This window comes from Lepidochelys kempii, chromosome 2 (genome assembly GCF_965140285.1).
Source record: "Lepidochelys kempii isolate rLepKem1 chromosome 2, rLepKem1.hap1, whole genome shotgun sequence".
NCBI lineage: Eukaryota > Metazoa > Chordata > Testudines > Cheloniidae > Lepidochelys > Lepidochelys kempii.
The window spans coordinates 100,532,302-100,552,066 of record NC_136381.1 but is presented as its reverse complement, the minus strand read 5'-3'; the positions used below and the strand labels follow the sequence as shown (position 1 = coordinate 100,552,066).

At 43.1% G+C, this 19,765-nt stretch overlaps 1 protein-coding gene across 7 annotated transcripts in view; it reads right to left on the bottom strand.

The window, feature by feature from the left end:
* ZNF407 (zinc finger protein 407) overlaps positions 1-17,807 on the bottom strand; it is a 462,963-nt gene extending 445,156 nt beyond the window's left edge. For 3 of the 7 annotated variants that reach the window (XM_073331776.2, XM_073331774.2, XM_073331775.2), the window contains exon 1: positions 17,458-17,802. The gene's annotated coding sequence lies outside the window, so the exon portion shown is untranslated. Of the gene's footprint in view, positions 1-17,457 lie in introns of all 7 variants that reach the window. The other 4 variants (XR_012157273.2, XM_073331773.2, XM_073331771.2 and 1 more) reach the window with 2 other exon arrangements.
* Positions 17,808-19,765: the final 1,958 nt, after the last annotated feature.

Here is a 19,765-nt window from a genome sequence, read left to right as displayed (position 1 = left end):
CAGTTTTCCCATGCGGAGCACCCAGCGAATTGATGTAATTCAGGTTCATGCAGGATAGAAACGGGATAGTTGGCACAAAAAGGAGGGAATGGTTGGATCCAGTGTTTGAACTGGTGCATTGCCCTCAGGCGCACCTTCAAAAGGTCTGCTTTTGACCTGAGGACTGTTTTGCCTGCCTAGAGCGCTGAAACAATGAGGGAGGAGGCCGCCTCCTATTGTTTCTATTACATGTCCTAGAGTAGTTCTGCCTATTCTGCAGGTAGTAGAATCGAGATGGGGCTGGGGTTTAAAATGCCTCTGTTGCATAGACAAAGTATGGAGACCCAGGGACTTGAGAGTGGCTCTAGAGTCCTTAAGGTTATGAAACTGCGAGTTTGTTTTTTCAGATAAACGGGTCAAGCCCTCGAACAGGAGATCCTGGTTGGTCTGTTGGACCTCATATGGGGGCCCTAATGTCTGCAGCCAGGAGCTCTTCCTCACGGCCACCGCTGAAGCCATGGTATGTGCAACCGAATCAGTAATGTCCAGGGCTGCCTGGAGTGACACCCTTGCCACAAGCTTACCCTCCTCCACCAATGCAGAAAATTCTGCCCTTGAGTCTTTTGGCAGAAGCTCTGTGAATTTAGACATAGCTCCACAGGAATTAAAGATATATTTACCGGGGATCACCTGGTGGTTTGAAATTCAAAGCTGGAGCCTCCCGGTAGAGTAAATTTTCCACACAAAAAGTACAGCTTTTTTGCATCATGGGCTTTAGGTGATGGGCCCTGGTGCCCTTGGCATTCCCATTTGTTTGCCGCTGCCACCACTATGGAGTCAGGCGGGGATGTGAATAAAAATGTTCAAACCCCTTCGAGGGAACAAAATACTTTCTTTCTGTCCTTTTCACCATAGGTGGCAGGGAGGTGGGGGTCTGCCACAGCATTTTGGTGGTGTCTGGTATAGCTTTTATGAGCGGTAGGGCAATCCAGGAGGGACCTGAAGGGGCCAGGATGTCCACCATGGGGTCTGATGTCTCAAAGACCTCCTCGACCTGGATCCCCAGGTTCTGGGCCCTCTTTAGGAGCTGCTTGTGGACCCTATTGTCCTCTAGTCCAGGGGCTGTGGAGGTTCCAGCCACTGCCTCATCTGGTGAGGATGAAGATGAGGTTCTAACTGGAACCGGCCCTTGCTCCTTGCCCTCGGCACCAAGGGGATCACCTGGTGCCGGGTCTTCCGGTGTGGCATGGGGCAGCTGGTCCTGCACCAAGGGAGGTGGGGGGAGGCACATGGGATTCTGAGGCCACCCACACCGACCTCCTGAAATAGAACCCCTGGCTTTGGTGGAATGCCTAGGGGGGTCCAAAATGGCCATTGGGCTGGAGCCTGCCATTGCATGGGCCATGGCATCGGTGGGAATTGCTGCCTCTCCCTGTCTGACCTCGAGCATCTGCGCTCCAATCTGTGTTGGCTGTGCTTGGATATGAAGGACTCTGCTTCTGACTCTGATTGGGAGGACTCGCTGTAGGAGGATCTTGGGGGAGCAGTGCCGACTAGTGCCGGGGAGCGGTGCCAGGAGCTTGGGGACCGGTGCGGCTCCCCTGCCTGTCTGCTGCCAGAAGGTACTGGTGACTAGTGCCAAGGGAGGGGAGCCTTGGGGAACCAGACTCAACTGACCCCTTGTTGGGGCAGGAGTCAACAGAGCCAGGCTAGGCGTTGCTGCACTTATGTGGCCCAACATAGGTCTCACTGCACCAGAATCTTTACATGCCGATGAACAGCATGTCAGGCTGCTTCTTCTTGTGGGGCACCAGAGACTGGGAACAGTGCCATGTGCTGCCCTGCCCTGTCGATGCTGAGGATCTCTATCTGAGTCCTTTCTTGGCGCTGAACCTCCTTGTGTCGACACCGGAACACTACACACCAGGCCGAGGTGCTCAGCATCGGCTCGGCTGACCCTGGGTCCGAGTGGACATGAACCGTTGATCCCTGTCCCTTTGAGTCCTGGGGCGAAATCCCCTACAGATCTTGCAATGGTCTTCTTGTTGAGATTCCCCCAGACACTTTAAGCAGGAAGTGTGGGGGTCACTCCTGGGCACAGGTTTGCCACAAGCTGCGCAGGGTTTAACCCCAGGGACCGAGACATGCCCCAGTACCGGGGGAGAGATTAGAGGGGTACCCCCAGAACAATTTCCTACTGGAATTCTAACTATATACTGACAAACTAACTACAACTACTAACTACTAATCTAACTATTTACAGGATAAAGTCTGAACGCTACTAGGGCGAAAGACTTGCTGAAGCAAGTGAGAACAAGCGTTCCAGCTAACCGTCACAGACGGTAAGAAGGAACTGAAGTGGTGGCGAGTCGGCAGGGCCCCATATACGGTGCCATAGAGGCGCGACTCCAGGGGGTGCCTGAGACAACCGACGGGTACTGCTAGGGGAAAAACCTTCCAGCTACTGTGCACGCAGCGCGCACACACATAATTGTAATCGACATAAGCAAGCACTTGAAGAAGAAAAAATATAATTGTGTTTTGTGTGCTCTGAACACCAGCCCACTAAGAATTGGCCTGAGACCATCAACTCATTTCACACAGGTCACCGAACAGACATTAGATGACAATTTTCAGTTACTGTTAACCTGGGCCAGATTCAGGTAAACTAGAGGTGAAAAGTTCTGTATCCCATTAGTCATCCCCAGAGCCATCTCCACCACTGAACATTTGGAGGAATTAAACCTACTGAGTACTTGGAACGGAGATGAAGTATTAAAATCTGCAGGTATTGAAGACAACAAGGACTTTCTAAAATGCAAAAATAAGCAATAGCCAAAATGGCTTCAAAGAGGGAAAAAATTGCTCCCAAATTAGATGGTAAAAAGTAGGGCATGATTCAGAGTCTGATAAAACTTGCAAGAACAAGATAAAGGCAGATAAAAAGCCATATAAATTAATAGCAGCCAAAGAGTTAAAGGACATAAGGGCTTCTAGTTAATGTAGCAGGGTAAGTAATCATAAATGAATAAATCAATACACATGAATGTAGATTCCAAAATGAACATTAATATGCAAAGTAAGACAAAGACAGGCAAATAGTGATGGACATTAAAGGCTAGGTGGTGAGATATCCCACTCCTCTGCGCAGCCAGGTGAGCTCTCCCCTGATTACAGATGTAAGTATGGAAGTGAGAGGGAGCAGGGGCTGCATGCCCAGTCCTCCCATCCGGAGCAATGTCTGCAGGGAGAGAGGAGAGAGCCTTGGTTCTACCCCATAATCCCAATGTAACTGACTACTAGCAGAGTTGAGTTGGCAGGAGAAGGAAAGGAAACTGTACTCTGGAGCTGCAGTAAGTCACTTATCCCCAGGAGCAAAAGGGAAGCAAGAATTGTGATTTAGAGCGGTTCAGGGCTCCGAATGGTGTGCTGTAGTTGCACACTGTCCTTTACATAAGGCTGCAGTTGACAAGACTTCTACTGTACAAGCATTTATGACAATCATCTGATACAAATAGAAATGAGAAGGAGAAAATAAGGGTGGCATTTAATAAGCAAAAGTCTATCTTATAAATTGAGTTTAAGCTGTCAGTCTTGAAAACATTCCTTTCAATTAGTGTTAGCTGGAATGACCAGATAATATTCTATATATTTCTTTGCCTTGCTTATTCAGTCTACTAAGTGATTTTAAAAAAATCCCAAACACATAGGACTCATCTTCAGTTTGATCTCTCATATGTATTTTAAAAATTAACAGGACCATTGAACCCTACTACTTTTCAACCTGTAATAATTAATCAAATAATACCGCACTGTAATTCACTACGAGCTGAAATCACAGAACTGAACAGTACACTTTCAAACAAGTGGTTTATTGCTCTAGATTTAAAATACAAAGTTTCCATTATATTTAATAATTAAAATGCATGCTGTGTTATGGTTGCATTTGGTGACTGGATTAGTAATACCCCAACTGAGTCAAACAACACCTTTTTCCTACTAGGGCTCATATTACCATATCATCTATTTGTTTAAGAAAAGGGAAGGGAGGAGCACAGCAAGAAAGAAGGAATAAAAAAGAAATATGAACATCAAAACACACTGAAAGACAGTAAGACCAAGACAGTGAAAATACCTGACATCAGCAAAATGTAAGCTGGCAGAAAGTGAAACAGCTGAAGTATTTATGTATTTAAAGTTTTCGTGTCTTAAGAAATCGAAAATTCACCATTTGTCCTTGAGGAGTCTTTGTCAAAGTAAATGGTTAGAATCTCAGTGTCTTCTCTTAGATACAGTCACCACAAGTTTAGCGAATATAGACATCATTGTCAAGAATGGACTCACAGGCTGTCAACTTCTTAATCAGGGTCTGACTTTATTGGAAAGTGTGAAATTATGTAATTACCAACACTTGGCAATTCTGACGGTTTAGACAATTCCAGCACTCAGAACATCTTCTTTTATAGAACAAAATTCCTAGCGCAGTTTTGTTCCAGAGAAGATATTTTACGTTCTTTCTTTTCCCTATCCCTTCAGTTTTACTTATTAGAAACAAAATTGTAGTAGTATTATGCAGGTACCACTTACTTAGGAAACAGAATTTATGAGGAGTGAAAACAATTTTAAAAAAGGAGGAAAACATGGCCCCCTAAAGTCAACTACAATGGGGATAGTATTTCATCCAAACCTATAACTATAGGTCTAATAAAATGTGATTAATCTATCTAGGTATCTATACCACACCATACGCATCATTATATTATCTGAGCCCCTAAGCAAATATAGATTCCTCACAAACAGTTCTGCACCACTGTACAATATTTCAAACGTACATTTTAGGAATTAATACTCTTATTTCCAGTATAACCTATCAAGATATGGTTGCACTAATTAACCTTATATATGCACAATTTTCTATGTATATGTTTTGTAAGAGACCAGATACATTTATACATTTCAAAAGGTACTCCAAAACACAATGTATTTAGGGTAGCAACATGTAAGATAACAGTAACCTGAATGGAGGGGGGATAAATAAACAAACAATTCTTTTCCCCCCATTGGGGAAGTTCAGCATCTTTTTCACCTAGGAATGGGAAATTGTGAATAGCTGGCATTCCTATAATAGGTTGCTGCTGCTCTATGAACTGTATATTACTGAGGTGTAGAACAATAACTTAAAAAGTAAGTCAACCCACATTCCCCTTCTTCTCTCCTGCCTCTCCAGTCTCCTCTTTGTCATCCTATTGCAATCCTATAGGTTGACATGAAATGAGCCAGAAGGGGCACTCAGACCTATGGCTAGGGATACAAATTAGATGAATAGTCAGAAGAAAAATAATGTAAATCAGGGTCAGTTTTGATTTCCTGTTGGTCTGCAGGCAGGTTCTATTTTATTCATACCATCAAATTTAGGGAAGGTTTGTCCATTTTTATCTCATCTCTTAGAACATTTCAAGCACCCATGCTAGGAGATACAGAATTTGGGTCATATTCTGATCTCAGTCACATCAATATCAGTTGGAGTAAATACATTAACTTAAGTGGAGTTACACTCATGTAAGTGAGAAAATTCTGGTTCCATGTTTTCTTTCCCTTCTAATTAAACTGCATGAACATACAGTATACTCAAATTAAAACTAAGTAACTAGTACTGATCCTATTATATTTCACCTATGGTATTATTTTCAGCTGAAAAAAAAAATAACTGTCAAATATTCAAAAATCACACACATATAAGTGCACATGAGCAATGGAAGGGTAGTGCAGGGTGAAAACAAATCTATCTAAATTCTTATAATGGTGACCAAAGTCACAATATGTGAAAGCCTACTTACTGTCCAAAATCAGAGGGGTGTGGGGGAAGCAAACTGCTGGCTTGTTAAGCAAATGCACTCTGAGGAAGACCTAAGAAGGCTATACTACCTTCTAAAATATGTTTATTTATTAACCTAACACATTTTAAACATTAAGAGCACAACTTCATGGATTCCAGTACATAATGTGCTTGGGGCCAGAAGTGAAAACTCTATGTTGTACCTTCAAAATAGCTACAGTTGAAAGGTTTGACATTAGGGCTTTTATATTCCTATCACTGTAGATCGGCTGCAGGCTATTTCTTCATTTCTTGTATTGTATTTCCTTCTAAACTATTACAAACTAGCAGCTGTAACCTGTTAAAAAGCACAATTCTTTTAATTTAAACAAGAAAAATATCCTTTCACAGTTTAGGTAAAAGTTGTAAATAGGGCAACTCATAAATTCTAAAATCAGAGTAACTAGGAGACATTCATTAGGGTTTGTGTTATGAATTCAAAACATGAAGCATAACATGCTTAAGGAAGGCCTTTATTTAAGCATTCATTAGCCCCTCAACTTCAAGCCTCCAACTTGTAAATAATTTAAAATGAAAAACTGAACAGAAAAAAAAATAGAAATGCAATTCAAATTATCCCATTGTTATACTGATAAAACTGAAAACAATAGAAAAGAAGGCTGGCAGATCTTGAAGACAACATCCATAAAACATTTTTATGTACCTTATCTTTGAACTAAGGCATTATGCTAGCACTGGATTCAATCAAAAAAAAATTAGCTCAGACTTGTAACAATCAGGCTGTGCCTGGTAAAGAATATGTATGCTAGCTTAGCATTTTTAGTATTCAGTGCATTTTGCTTCTGACGGTGCTGAAACAACAAAATATAAAAAACAATATGCTTCTGGATGCCTTATCATTTTTTCCCCCATTTTGACTTCTCAGAAATATACAACCCATTTAATAATTTACCAGACATAGGGTGATATAATTTCTTTCTTTTCACAACTGCAGAAAACCCAGATCTGAGTTGGGGAATATGAAATCTGGGATGGGGAATATGAAAAGAAAGAACTATCACCTCTTCCCCACATGGGTACTCCACAGGAATTGGCCTCTGCAGGTGAAAAAGGCAGAGATGTAACAAGGGAGGGGAGGGAGGAGGGAAGACAAACAGAGAGAGATTCACCTCTGCAACTTCCCATCCCCATCCCCCCCACCCCACACACACACAAAATAAGGAATTAATGGGAAGCAGCCAGTGAAGATATCCATGGGAGCATGGCTTCTGTTAAGAATTTTTGGAGTTCCCCTGAACAGGCTTTTACTTCACAGTGATCATCTGAACTAAGCTGTAATGCACCACTTCCAACTGAACAATAGGTGAAGGCGACACACATGCAGTGCGTAATGGGTGCACACCAAACAGCAAAATGCAGCTCATATTGTCACTGCAGAAAGTGTACAGTGTGCAGGTGTATGGTTATGTTATAAATGAGAGAAACACAGTTGGAAATACAGTTATTTTGAGAAGTATCTTACTGCTGCATTTACATGTGTGTCAACTGCCTGCTATGAATCACCAGCAGGGCATAAATTGCTTGAGATAAAAGACTAAGCACCCTCACAGGTAGCTGTATCCGACTCATTTAACGTCTTATGCAGACCAGCCACTAGAGAGGGACAAAGACCCACAATGTAGTAACATGCATTACATCTGCTTTCAAAGGTTTGGTTTAAAACATGTGGTTTTCCCTTAAATTACAGATATAAATGTACAAGCTTAACTCCAATTTAACAGAGTTTAATGTATGGAAATTTCTTTTTACACTATTTTGTGAGAACTGATCACAGAGATACTTGTACATTTCTGTAACAGAAATGTCATCTAGTTTTGGGGACCTGAGCTTGCATTCCTTGCACACACAAATCTCCCAATAATTGCAATGGGAGATCTGGGAGCACAAGAAAAGCCAGACCAGGCCCTTAGTATGCATCCTAAACCATGCCCAATTCAGATATAAATTTTGTATACTCTCCAAATTTAAGTGTGGACTTTAAGAGAGACCCAGGTGAGGGTTGCGTGTCACATACTCATAGTCAATTTTATGAATTCTACCAAATTACACAAAATAAAAACAAAAAACACAGACATCAAGGGTCTGATTCTACTCCCACTGACTTCAGTGGGAGCAGGAGCGGGCCACAAATGCCTTCAAAATTAGCTCACTAAACTTCTCAAATAGTAAAGGGCACGAATGCTCTATAAAGATAATATAATGTGAGACATATAGATGAACATAATTTGTTGAGGAAGAGTCAACATGGTTTTAGTAAAGGGAAATCATGCCTCACCAATCTACAAGAATTCTTTGAGGGGGTCAACAAGCATGTGGACCAAGGGGATCCAGCAGATATAGTGTACTTAGATTTTCAGAAAGCTTTTAAAAAGGTCCCTCACCAAAGGCTCTTATGCAAAGTAAGCTGCCACAGGATAAGAGAGAAGGTGCTCGCATGGATTGGTAACTGGTTAAAAGATAGGAAACAAAGGGTAGGCATAAATGGTCAGTTTTCAGAATGGAGAGAGGTAAATAGTGGTGTCCCCCAGGGATCTGTTCTGGGACCAGCCCCATTCAACATATTCGTAAATGATCTGGAAAAAGGGGTAAGCAGTGAGGTGGCAAAATTTGCAGATGATACAAAATTACTAAAGATATTTAAGACCCAGGCAGACTGCAAAGAGCTACAAAAGGATCTCTCAAAACTGGGTGACTGGGCAACAAAATGGCAGATGAAATTTAATGTTAATAAATGCAAAGTAATGCACATTGGAAAGCATAATCCCAACTATACATACAAAATGATGGGGTCTAAATTAGCTGTTACCACTCAAGAAAGATCTTGGAGTCAATGTGGATAGTTCTCTGAAAACATCCACTCAATGTGCAGCGGCAGTCAAAAAAGGGAACAGACTAAGTAAGAAAGGGATAGATAATAAGACAGAAAATATCATGTTGCCTCTATATAAATCCATGGTACGCCCACATCTTGAATACTGTGTGCAGATGTGGTTACCCCATCTCAAAAAAGATATATTGGAATTAAAAAAGCTTCAGAAAAGGACAACAAAAATTATTAGGGGTAGGGAACGACTTCTGTATGACGAGAGATTAATAAGATTGGGACTTTTCAGCTTGGAAAAGAGACGGCTAAGGGGAGATAACTGAGGTCTATAAAATCATGACTGGTGTAGAGAAAGTAGATAAGGAAGTGTTGTTTACTACTTCTCATAACACAAGAACTAGGGGTCACCAAATGAAATTAATAGGCAGCAGGTTTAAAACAAATAAAAGGAAGTATTTCTTCACACAACGCACAACCTGTGGAACTCCTTGCCAGAGGACATTGTGAAGGCCAAGACCATAACAGCATTCAAAAAAGAACTAGATAAATTCATGGGGGATAGGTCCATCAATGGCGATTAGCCAGGATGGGCAGGAATGATGTCCCTAGCCTCTTTTTACCAGAAGCTGGGAATGAGTGACAGGGGATGGATCACTTGATGATTACCTGTTCTGTTCATTCCCTCTGGGGAACCTGGCACTGGCGGGCTATCACCAGCAGGAGAGTGAATTTGTGTGGGGGGGGTGGAGGGTGAGAAAACCTGGATTTGTGCTGGAAATGGCCCAACTTGATGATCACTTTAGATAAGCTATTACCAGCAGGACAGTGGGGTGGGAGGAGGTATTGTTTCATATTCTCTGTGTGTATATAAAGTCTGCTGCAGTTTCCACGGTATGCATCCGATGAAGTGAGCTGTAGCTCACGAAAGCTCATGCTCAAATAAATTGGTTAGTCTCTAAGGTGCCACAAGTACTCCTTTTCTTTTTGCGAATACAGACTAACACGGCTGTTACTCTGAAACCTGTCGGAAGACAGAATACTAGGCTAGGGGGCAGGGATGGCTCAGTGGTTTGAGCATTGGCCTGCTAAACCCAGGGTTGTGAGTTCAATCCTTGAGTGGGCCATTTAGGGATCTGGGGCAAAAATTGGAGATTGATCCTGCTTTGAGCAGGGGGTTGGTCTAGATGACCTCCTGAGGTCTCTTCCAATCCTGATATTCTATGGGCCTTCAGTCTGAGCCAGTAGGGCCATTCTTATGTAATAATGCAATTTGGGAGTTTCTAAGACAAATCATTTGATACATGAAATGGTTAAAAAAAAAAAGTTAGGAAATGTTTAAAGTGAAAACCTCCAATTTTTCAAACTATAAGTTTTCATATATGCCTTGACTGATTTTAGGAAACTTTCCTACAAAAATTATCCTTTTCCACAAGATGTGCTTGAGAAATTGCAGATGCATTTAGTATAAACTTCAGTAGGGTGGGAATAAAAAAAATCAGGCTTTAAAAAAGAAAAGAAAAAAGTAATGACCTTTAAGGAGAGAGTAAGTGTCTCACAATTATTAAAGGCAGCTGTCAATCCATAAAAGACCCTGTCCTCCTCTTAGATACGTCACACATCACTATCAAGCTTTTTTTCTTTTAGTAAATCCTAAGTGTAAAAATGTCCTTATGTTTCATGTATATCAAAATCTAAAGTATGCTAAAAAAAAATCTCATAAAACATGAATATTGAAATTGATGCGAGTGAATTATGCCCTGGTTAAAATTTGGTACAACTATTGCACAAAGCAAAAATATTACATATATAGATATTATAATGTTCTGATATTACAAAACCAAGAGTTAATAAAATCTTCCTTCTATTTATATTTTTAAAGATTTTTCTGCAAAACAAAGTGAAAGACCAGTGTAAAAAATGCCATGAACCTGCCTCTTGAACATATTGAGGCAAGTACATGTTAGACCTTGTGTCATAAATATAAAGGGAAGGGTAAACCCCTTTGAAATCCCTCCTGGCCAGGGGAAAGCTCCTCTCACCTGTAAAGGGTTAAGAAGCTAAAGGTAACCTCGCTGGCACCTGACCAAAATGACCAATGAGGAGACAAGATACTTTCAAAAGCTGGGAGGAGGGAGAGAAACAAAGGGTCTGTGTCTGTCTGTAGTTGTCTTGGCCAGGGACAGAACAGGAATGGAGTCTTAGAACTTTTAGTAAGTAATCTAGCTAGGTATGTGTTAGATTATGATTTCTTTAAATGGCTGAGAAAAGAATTGTGCTGAATAGAATAACTATTTCTGTCTGTGTATCTTTTTTGTAACTTAAGGTTTTGCCTAGAGGGGTTCTCTATGTTTTTGAATCTAATTACCCTGTAAGATATCTACCATCCTGATTTTACAGGGGGGATTTCTTTATTTCTATTTACTTCTATTTTTTATTAAAAGTCTTCTTGTAAAAAACTGAATGCTTTTTCATTGTTCTCAGATCCAAGGGTTTGGGTCTGTGGTCACCTATGCAAATTGGTGAGGCTTTTTATCCAACATTTCCCAGGAAAGGGGGGGTGCAAGTGTTGGGAGGATTGTTCATTGTTCTTAAGATCCAAGGGTCTGGGTCTGTAGTCACCTAGGCAAATTGGTGAGGCTTTTTACCAAACCTTGTCCAGGAAGTGGGGTGCAAGGTTTTGGGAAGTATTTTTGGGGGGGAAGGACGCGTCCAAACAGCTCTTCCCCAGTAACCAGTATTAGTTTGGTGGTGGTAGCGGCCAGTCCAAGGTGTAATATTTTGTACCTTGGGGAAGTTTTGACCTAAGCTGGTAAAGATAAGCTTAGGAGGTTTTCATGCAGGTCCCCACATCTGTACCCTAGAGTTCAGAGTGGGGGAGGAACCGTGACACCTTGCAACAAGTATTTTTGGGATTCACAATAAAAAGTTTTGTGATCTACATCCTTCAAACATGGAAACTAGGTTTACTTTACTACCCCAAAACACAGAACATTCAGCAAACTATACCTCACAGGACCCAAGACACTGTGCATGATACATACACAAATTCAGGGTAAGTACTTAAATTGTCTTAACAGCAGACATGTAATGGGGCTTTTCCTTTACCACCAAGAACCTGAGCAATCCAAGAATGTTTGCAACCCTCCTTTCCCCTGTAAGGTCACAAATTCTAGCTAAGCAGTCAGACAAACTAGTAGAGGAAAGGCTGGCTTGCTGTAGAACAAGTCAAAAGGTACTCAGCCTGGCAACCACACATGGCAGAGCTGTTGAAGAGAAGTCATACCTCTCCCAAAATAGTATTCCACATTCTGAACTTCACTAGTGCCCTTCTTAGGATTTCCCTAACCTTTGCGTCTATGTAAAAAGCAGGTGAGAGTAAAGATGAGCTCTCTGTTGCACCAGGGATTGGGGTTTAAATACCCACTGAAAATTGTGGAGGAACTACACTTCTATAATTCAAGGGGCACTTTAGAAGGACTTCCCTCTAACCAAAAGCTACAGGAAAGTTTGTTTGTTTGTTTTTAAGTTGGGAACACATGACCCTGTTAGAAGACTCACTGTTGGGGTTAAGATGTCCCAGACATCCTTGAGCACGGTCTGTAAAATCCTCAATAAATTTCAGAAGCATAGCTGGCATTTGGAGAAACAGAGCTGACCAGACTGAGAATCACTAGAGTCAATAATTCCACAGAAGTAAGAAAAAGGTAGGCCTTGTCTACACTGCCACTTTACAGCGCTGAAACCTTCTCGCTCAGGGGTGTGAAAAAACATCCCCCTGAGCAATGCAAGTTTCAGCACTGAAAAGTGGTACTGTAGACAGCGCACCAGCACTGGGAGCCGTCTACTCTCCTCGTACGGGGTGGTGCCATGACTACACAGCCACGTTAAGAAGACATAACCGCAGTTTCCCACCTTAGCACTCTGATTTCTCTTTGTGGAGCAAACAAAGCTTGTAGAGTTTCCATGGACCAGAAATTAGAGGTTACTGGTGCCCACATCAGATCCTGAATACTTTATAGTGCTGTGCTTCTCCACTGTTTTAAAGCTAAATACTTTAAATCATAAGACCAATTTTTTATTCCAATAATGTGTTCAATTTTATTAGTAGTAGTTTCATTTCTCCTTATTGGTAGAGGGAAAAACACATCCATAGAAAATAGGGCAAAGATCCAGAATCAGAAAAAGTGTAGGGCTTAAGGATTTATTTAAGATTTACAAAAACTTTGTGAAGAGCACCTAACTGTTGTTTTGGTGTCTTGGTAGAGATGCCAAAGAGTCTTAGAAAATGAATCACCTTTTTGCTGCCCCTGAAGAAATCCCACTAGCTCCAGTTACATTGGGCCCGACACACAAAGCAATTTGTACTTCCATTGGCCATGCAGTACTTGTTCTGTGGCTAAATAAAGGACTTGATTTTCCAGAGTTGCTTATCCTAGGCTTTTCAGGATTAAACCTTATACAATGTTGATCTATATGTTCATCAAATATTTTTATACAAGAAACATTGTCTTTTTTGTTCTGATCGTTTTACTGTTTGCTTTGAGTCATTTCCTGCGGAAAGTGACATTTTAAAATACAGTTCCAATGACCGTATTTTATGCAGCTTTTATCACACAGTACCTCTCTCAGATTTTCCCTGGTCACACAGCAATAATGCCCTCAGCCACATATTAACGCTTTAGAACATTCCAAAGCAAGTTAAAAAGTGCTTGTTTAGTTAGCTGTTGACAAGAGAAAGGTATGTAAATTGTCAAAATAATTATGTTCGCTGCCCATTTCTTTACACAGATAATGTAAAGATTAGAATTGATAGACAACCCACCCCACCTTCCCTCTAAAGGTGGTACTGAAATGGGTCCAGTAGGTCTGGTGGTCTGAATCTTGTTACCATATGTCTTTTCATACTGTGTGATCTCTGCACGATACTCTGCACTCTCTGATACATAGTGCAATAGTGTACAAAATGTTATTTAATTTGTACATAAAATACATATGTAAAAATGTATTTTTTAAATGAATGACTGGATCAGACACTGAGCTGTGGTATCTTTTATTAGGCAAAACGCCACTGAAACCAGGATGTGTTTTTTTCCCTTCTTGTTCTCCAAAGGGTGACCACCCTTTGCAGACTCTTTTTTTTACAGAAGACAACAAACTACAATGCTAGAAAATAAGTTTTTGCAACATAATAGCTGAGAATTTAAATACACAAATGCTAGAAAATTCAAAGTTATTGCCCATAGCAACCACAATTCAACCACATTTCATATACCTATTTGGCCGTGTGACAGCATACATAGAAATACAAAACTGCATACATGCAAAGATTCAAGTTATAATTATTAAGGAAAACATAACTTTGTATTTCTGAATTTTGGGGATTTATACTCTGAACCATAATATTTCATTAATGCTTTTTATTTTTCAGTGAAGAGCACTGACTATAAGGAAATAAGGAAAGAATCTAATTAACTCACTCATTGCAGTCCATGTTGTATGCTGTTATAGAAATATGCAACTAAGCTTACATTTTCAAAAGATTTAAACTAAGAAAACTTTAAGTAACTTAGAAGTGATTGAACTTATTAATATATAGAAAAGTTTCTGCAGGAGTGATAGTAAAGGTTTGGCTCAGTGTTTTAACTTAGGTCATTTGAACTACATTTCCCAAAATGCTAATAAAACTGACGTTTGAACATATTGAAAAAGTCACAGTCCATCATTCTCATGTCACATCAGTGCATTTGACTTTTTTTAAAATGTATGGATTATACAATTACTGCCAGCCTCCATATATTATATATAAAAGCTACAATCTGATTACATGTCCATGTTGTAATAATTTATGAAATAAAGCTGGTATAACTATAATGTTACCTTTACAATGAATGTAACTTGCTGTGAATAGTCTAGGGCAGTAGTTTTCAATCTTTTTGGGCTCAGGCATTTGTAAATCTTAATGGCCTGTCCGACCCAGTAAATAGCTTTAGTGCAAAAAACATCTGGTTTAGTAAATATTTGTTACCCAAAAGTAAGTCCTGAATAACCACACTCTGGACCATACTAGTGGCTACTGGCTAGGGTCATCAGATAGCAAGGGTGAAAAATTGGGATGGGGATAGGGAGTAATAGGCCCCTAAGACAAAGCCCTGAATATTGGGACTGTCCCTATAAAATTGGAACATCTGGTCACCCGACTCCTGCCCCACAGGACAGACTGGGCTGGTCGATGGGGACCAGCCAGGCCAAGTTTGTGTAAGTACCATTGTGACCCAATGCATGGAGTTGCAGTGCCATACATTTAAATCTAGTCCAGCCAGCCCCACCATCACAATAGAGAGGCAGCTAGGCCAAACCCAAGCAGTGCTGCGACCCCATGCACCAACCAACACCACCCAAATCAGAAAGCCAAGTCCAGCCAGCCCCTTCCCTAGTATTGGAGCCACAGGAGCTGCCGCTGTGGGATGAGTGTAGAGTGGGCTCTGCAACCACCCTCCTCAGGGCCTCCTACACAAACTCAGAGACAGGACACAAACCCCCTCCTTGGGCCTCCCAGGCAACCCTCTGACACATTCTGGGATCCTAATCTTGGGTTATGACCCATATTAGGTTGAGAAACTCTGGCCTAGGGGACTGCAAAACAGACCAAACTGAAACTGGTAATTGTCTTCATCTTTCATTCATGTAGATGTTCCATCTAGCAGCCTTACCCCTTACATTATAATGGAGAATTGGATGTTGGGATTCACAGTGTCTTCAGGCCAAACCTCTATATTATTAAAATAAGAATAGCTGTAATTTGCTCTAATTATATTCATTAGCTGAGCTGCTGGAGAGCTGCTAATGCAACCTCCAATGGGACAAAGTCCAGACAGCCCACATCTAATGCTTTGCACCATCAGCAAATCATTCCTTCTACAAAAACTTCCAGCAATTTTGGATTCCAATTATTATTATCCCATAGATACCACAAATTCGCTTCATATATTACAGATAATTAAAAAATGCTGTTCCTAAGCTCTTACAAACCTAAATTAAGAAAAAACACCAAGGTGGCATAAGGGAACAAGGATTAAAGCAACCCTGTTTTAATGGGGTCGCCAGGGCTGGTGTTAGACTTGCTGTGGCCCAGGGCCCCACCACCCGGGCCCAAAGCCCAAGGACTTTAGCTGGGGCAATGAGAGCTGGGGCTTTGCCGGCCACACGGGGCAGCAGGACTTGGGTAGGCTCGGGCTTCAGTCCCCCAGCCTGGGGTTGTGTAGTAATGTTTGTTGTCAGATGGGGGTCGTGGTGCAATGAAGTTTGAGAACCCCTGGGTTAAAGCAACAAATTAGGTGGATACTAAGACACAGCATGAAAGTTACACTTTGGGACTTTTCCCCCATGTGTTCCCCCCAGCCAACCCACCCACACTTTGAACTGAAGATCAGGGTTTACAGGCCTCATAAAAAGTCTTTTCAGAAAAGACTGAAGGAGTAAAGCGTGAAAGCTCGTGAAGCTGGATCAGAAGGAGGGTCCCCAGCCTTAAAGGGCTGCTTAGACGAAATTAGAGGTGGAGAGTGTTGCTAACTTGGGGCTTTAGGCAGACTGAAGAAAATATAAAGTGCCATTTTATTTCTTGACAACACATTTTCAAAACAGTTCTAATACAAATGGATTTATTTTATGCACACTCCGCAAGTTAGGGGTCAGTGACCCTTTGCACCATTGAAGACATCCCCTCACACAGCGGTGTCGTTTGCACGAGACCACACAACTATCAGGCCCAGGGAAGCAAGCAGCTTTAATTCACTGCACAGACAGTCTGCAAAGCGGCACCGCTCGAACTAAACAAGGGGGTTTGATCGAAACGAACTAAAGCTGGAGCGAGGTCCCAGGCCACCCGGCGCAGCGGCCAGGGTCAGAGGGAGGCCACGCTGCGACCACAGAGCGGCCATCTTAACGCGCCCAGGCCCCCACGCTCCCCGGGCCTGCCCCGAGCACTGGCGCGCGGCAGAGGCGCCCGGCAGAGGTCGCGCGCCCGGGCCGCGGCCCTGCGCACCGCCGACGGAAGGCCGGCGAGGCCCGCAAGCCGCAGTGCACGCTGGGAAACAAAGCCGCCGGCCTCCGGCTCCAGGCGAGTGCCTGCGGCCGCGCATGCACATTGTCCCCGCAGCCAACATGGCGGCACAGCGCCCTGAGAGCATGCGCGCTCCTCCTTGAACGGGGGCGCTTCTCGCGCGTGCGTACTCCGCCGCCTTCGCCCTGCGGCGCAGAAAGCTCAGGGCCTGGGCGCTTCCCTGCTCCACGCATGTGCGCCCCCTTGTCGCCACAACTCAAATCGCACGCGCAGTCCGAACGCGCAGGGACAGGGAGCCGTCCGCATGCGCACTCCCTCGCTTCCTTGTTAAGTTTTTTTTTTTTTCCGTTTGAGGGGACAGGGAGAATCAGCTCAATGGCCACGCGCGCTAGCCAATCACAGCTCGCCACGTTTTTCCAGCCCTCAGCGATCCCGCCATTCACACACCCCTTCACAGCGTGGAGGCGGGACATGCAAATAGATTGGCTGGTAAACGAGTTCCTGGCGTCCGCCCACAAAAGCAAGAAAACGACGGCAGCGCAGAGGCCCAAAAAGCCTGGGGGGAAGCGTAACGCCGGTTTCGGCCCAGCAGGAGCCCCATACGCCCACAGGAGGCGCCTATAGCGGTTGCAAATGACAACCCGCGGAACGGAGCCTCCCAAGGAGGCGAAAGGCCGCAGCCCGTTAGGTTTCACTTACCGCACGGGGGGAGCCGTCCGCCTCCGCTTGTGATGATCTTGGTCACAAGTGGCGCGCCGTAGATTCGCCGTTCTGCGTCACTCTCAGAACGAGGCCGCGTAGCGCGGGGGGCGGGGGGAAAGGCGAGAAAGAGAGAGGCGACGTGCGGTCACGTGGCACATGACCGGAACAGGAGCGCGAGGAGCGGGCTCGTGCGAGAGAACCCACTCGCCTTCCTTTCGTCCCCACCCCCAGAACTCCGGGCGTCTTCTTTGAGATGCCCCTGTTGCAGGGGCTGGCTCCGAAGAGGGCCTCGCGCGCGCGCGCCCCCCTCTGGCCCCACGTGGGGGCTGCGGTGGAACCTGCGGGCCCCGCTTCGCGCCGCTCCGGGCAGCGCCGCCCGCGGCTCAGGGGCGGAGGCGGGGCGCCGGGGCCCTGTGCGGGCAGCCGCGCTGAGGGGCGTTGGGCGCGGCTTCGCTCACCACCGCTGGGGCCGGTGGTTGGGGGGGAAATACGCAAAGGGGCAAAACAAAAGCAAAGAAAAACCCCAACAGACTGCGAAGTCCCAGCAGGGCCAGAGGCTGGGCGGGGGAGCCGCTGAAACATGAGCGTGTCCTGCCTACCTGGCCTCCACCTGAGTTGTTTTACTGCCTAAATCAGTGGTTTCCAGCCGCTGCCTGCAGCGCTCACCCGACATCCCTAGGGCCCTACAGGTAGTATTTGTATTGTGTGGGTGTGGCCCACGTAACATACAGAGAGGTGCATATGCAGCCCCCAGTGGTCTAAATTACGGACTTGAAACGCCTTCTGATAATGTTCAAGTTGAAGACTAGCCATTGCTCTGCAGGGGTTGATCCCTTAATTCTCACTAATGTCTCTGTACTAAAATGCAGTTGCTTTTGCTTTCAAGTTGAGTATCTCGGTTGCTAGACAAGCCATATTAGGGCCTTGCAATCTGACCCCACTGTAGTTTTTGAGTCTGTAATATTTAATTGTGCAGCACTTCCTCTCCCCGAGGCCCTTTGGACAGGTAGGCTAGCATTATCATCCTTTTCCAGACTGAAGAACTGAGTTGTGTGGCGATTAAGTGACTTGCTACAGTTGTGGTTTACAGGAGCAGTACATAGACCTATTCACTCCCATTTCCACGCTCTGGCCACTGGAGGATGCCCCAAGACACGTAGAAGTGTACTACTGGAAGGGACCTAGAGAGGTCCTCTAATCCAGTACCCTGCACTCAAGGCAAGAATATGTAATAACTAAACCATTCCTAAAAGGTGTTTGTCTAACCTATTCTTAAAAATTCCAATGATGGAGATTCCACAGCCTCCCTAGGCAATTTATTCCAGTGCTTAAGCATCCTGACATGAAGTTTTTCTTAATGTCCAACGTAAACCGCCCTTGCTGCACTGTAAACTCTTTGCTGCTTGTCCTGTTTTCTTTGTATCCTGTTTTTAAATGTATTCTAATTATTTTTCATTCTTTTCATTTTCATCACATAGATGGAGAGCCTGCAAACTCTTTTAAAAAACTTACTTAGCTTTGCTCACAATTCTAGTAAATAAAATTGGGTATGTTCTTAAGGGTTTGCAGAATCAAGGCCTAATCCAGAAGTCCTTGTGCAAGCAAAACATTAGCTGAATTTTTTGGAAGTTTTATGTGCTTTAAGGACTTCAGGATTGGGCCCTACGTTTTCTTTAATGTTCTGCAACTTGAAGAGGAAGACATTACTATTGTAGAAGTGGCAATATTAACAAAAACAATATTTGCAAAGGAAGTGTGTTATGTAACAAATAAGTTATTTTCTTATTTTTTATAAACACATAAAAACTCATTTTAAACTAACAAATGTACTACACAAAGTGACTATTTAATTAAATTTTAACTTTACGTAAAGAATTTTAAAACAATTCTGAAATTTAAAATATGTTCATCAGTTTTAAAACCATCAGGATGTATTTGTTAAAATGTATCAATATGAGACATGCATGAACTTCTAATAGTATAAACAAAAGATTATAAAAATAGCTTTTTTTAAATAAAAGCAAATATATTTAGAAAGTACAATTATGAATTATTCTGCAATTCATATGCTTTCAAAACTGCCATTGATTTTACTGCGAATTTTGCTTGCCTAAAGAATGTGAGATCAGTTCTTTTAAAGTCCAGGGCAAGTGCTATATTAATAATGCTGTGCAGTTTAGCCAGCAGAGGCTATACTGTGGACAGAGAGAGTTTTAATATTCCCAATCCCATTTCCGTAAACCAGATGCCTGTAGCCAGAAGTTTCAAGTACATTGCTCTCAGTACACCAATGAAGAGACTCTGT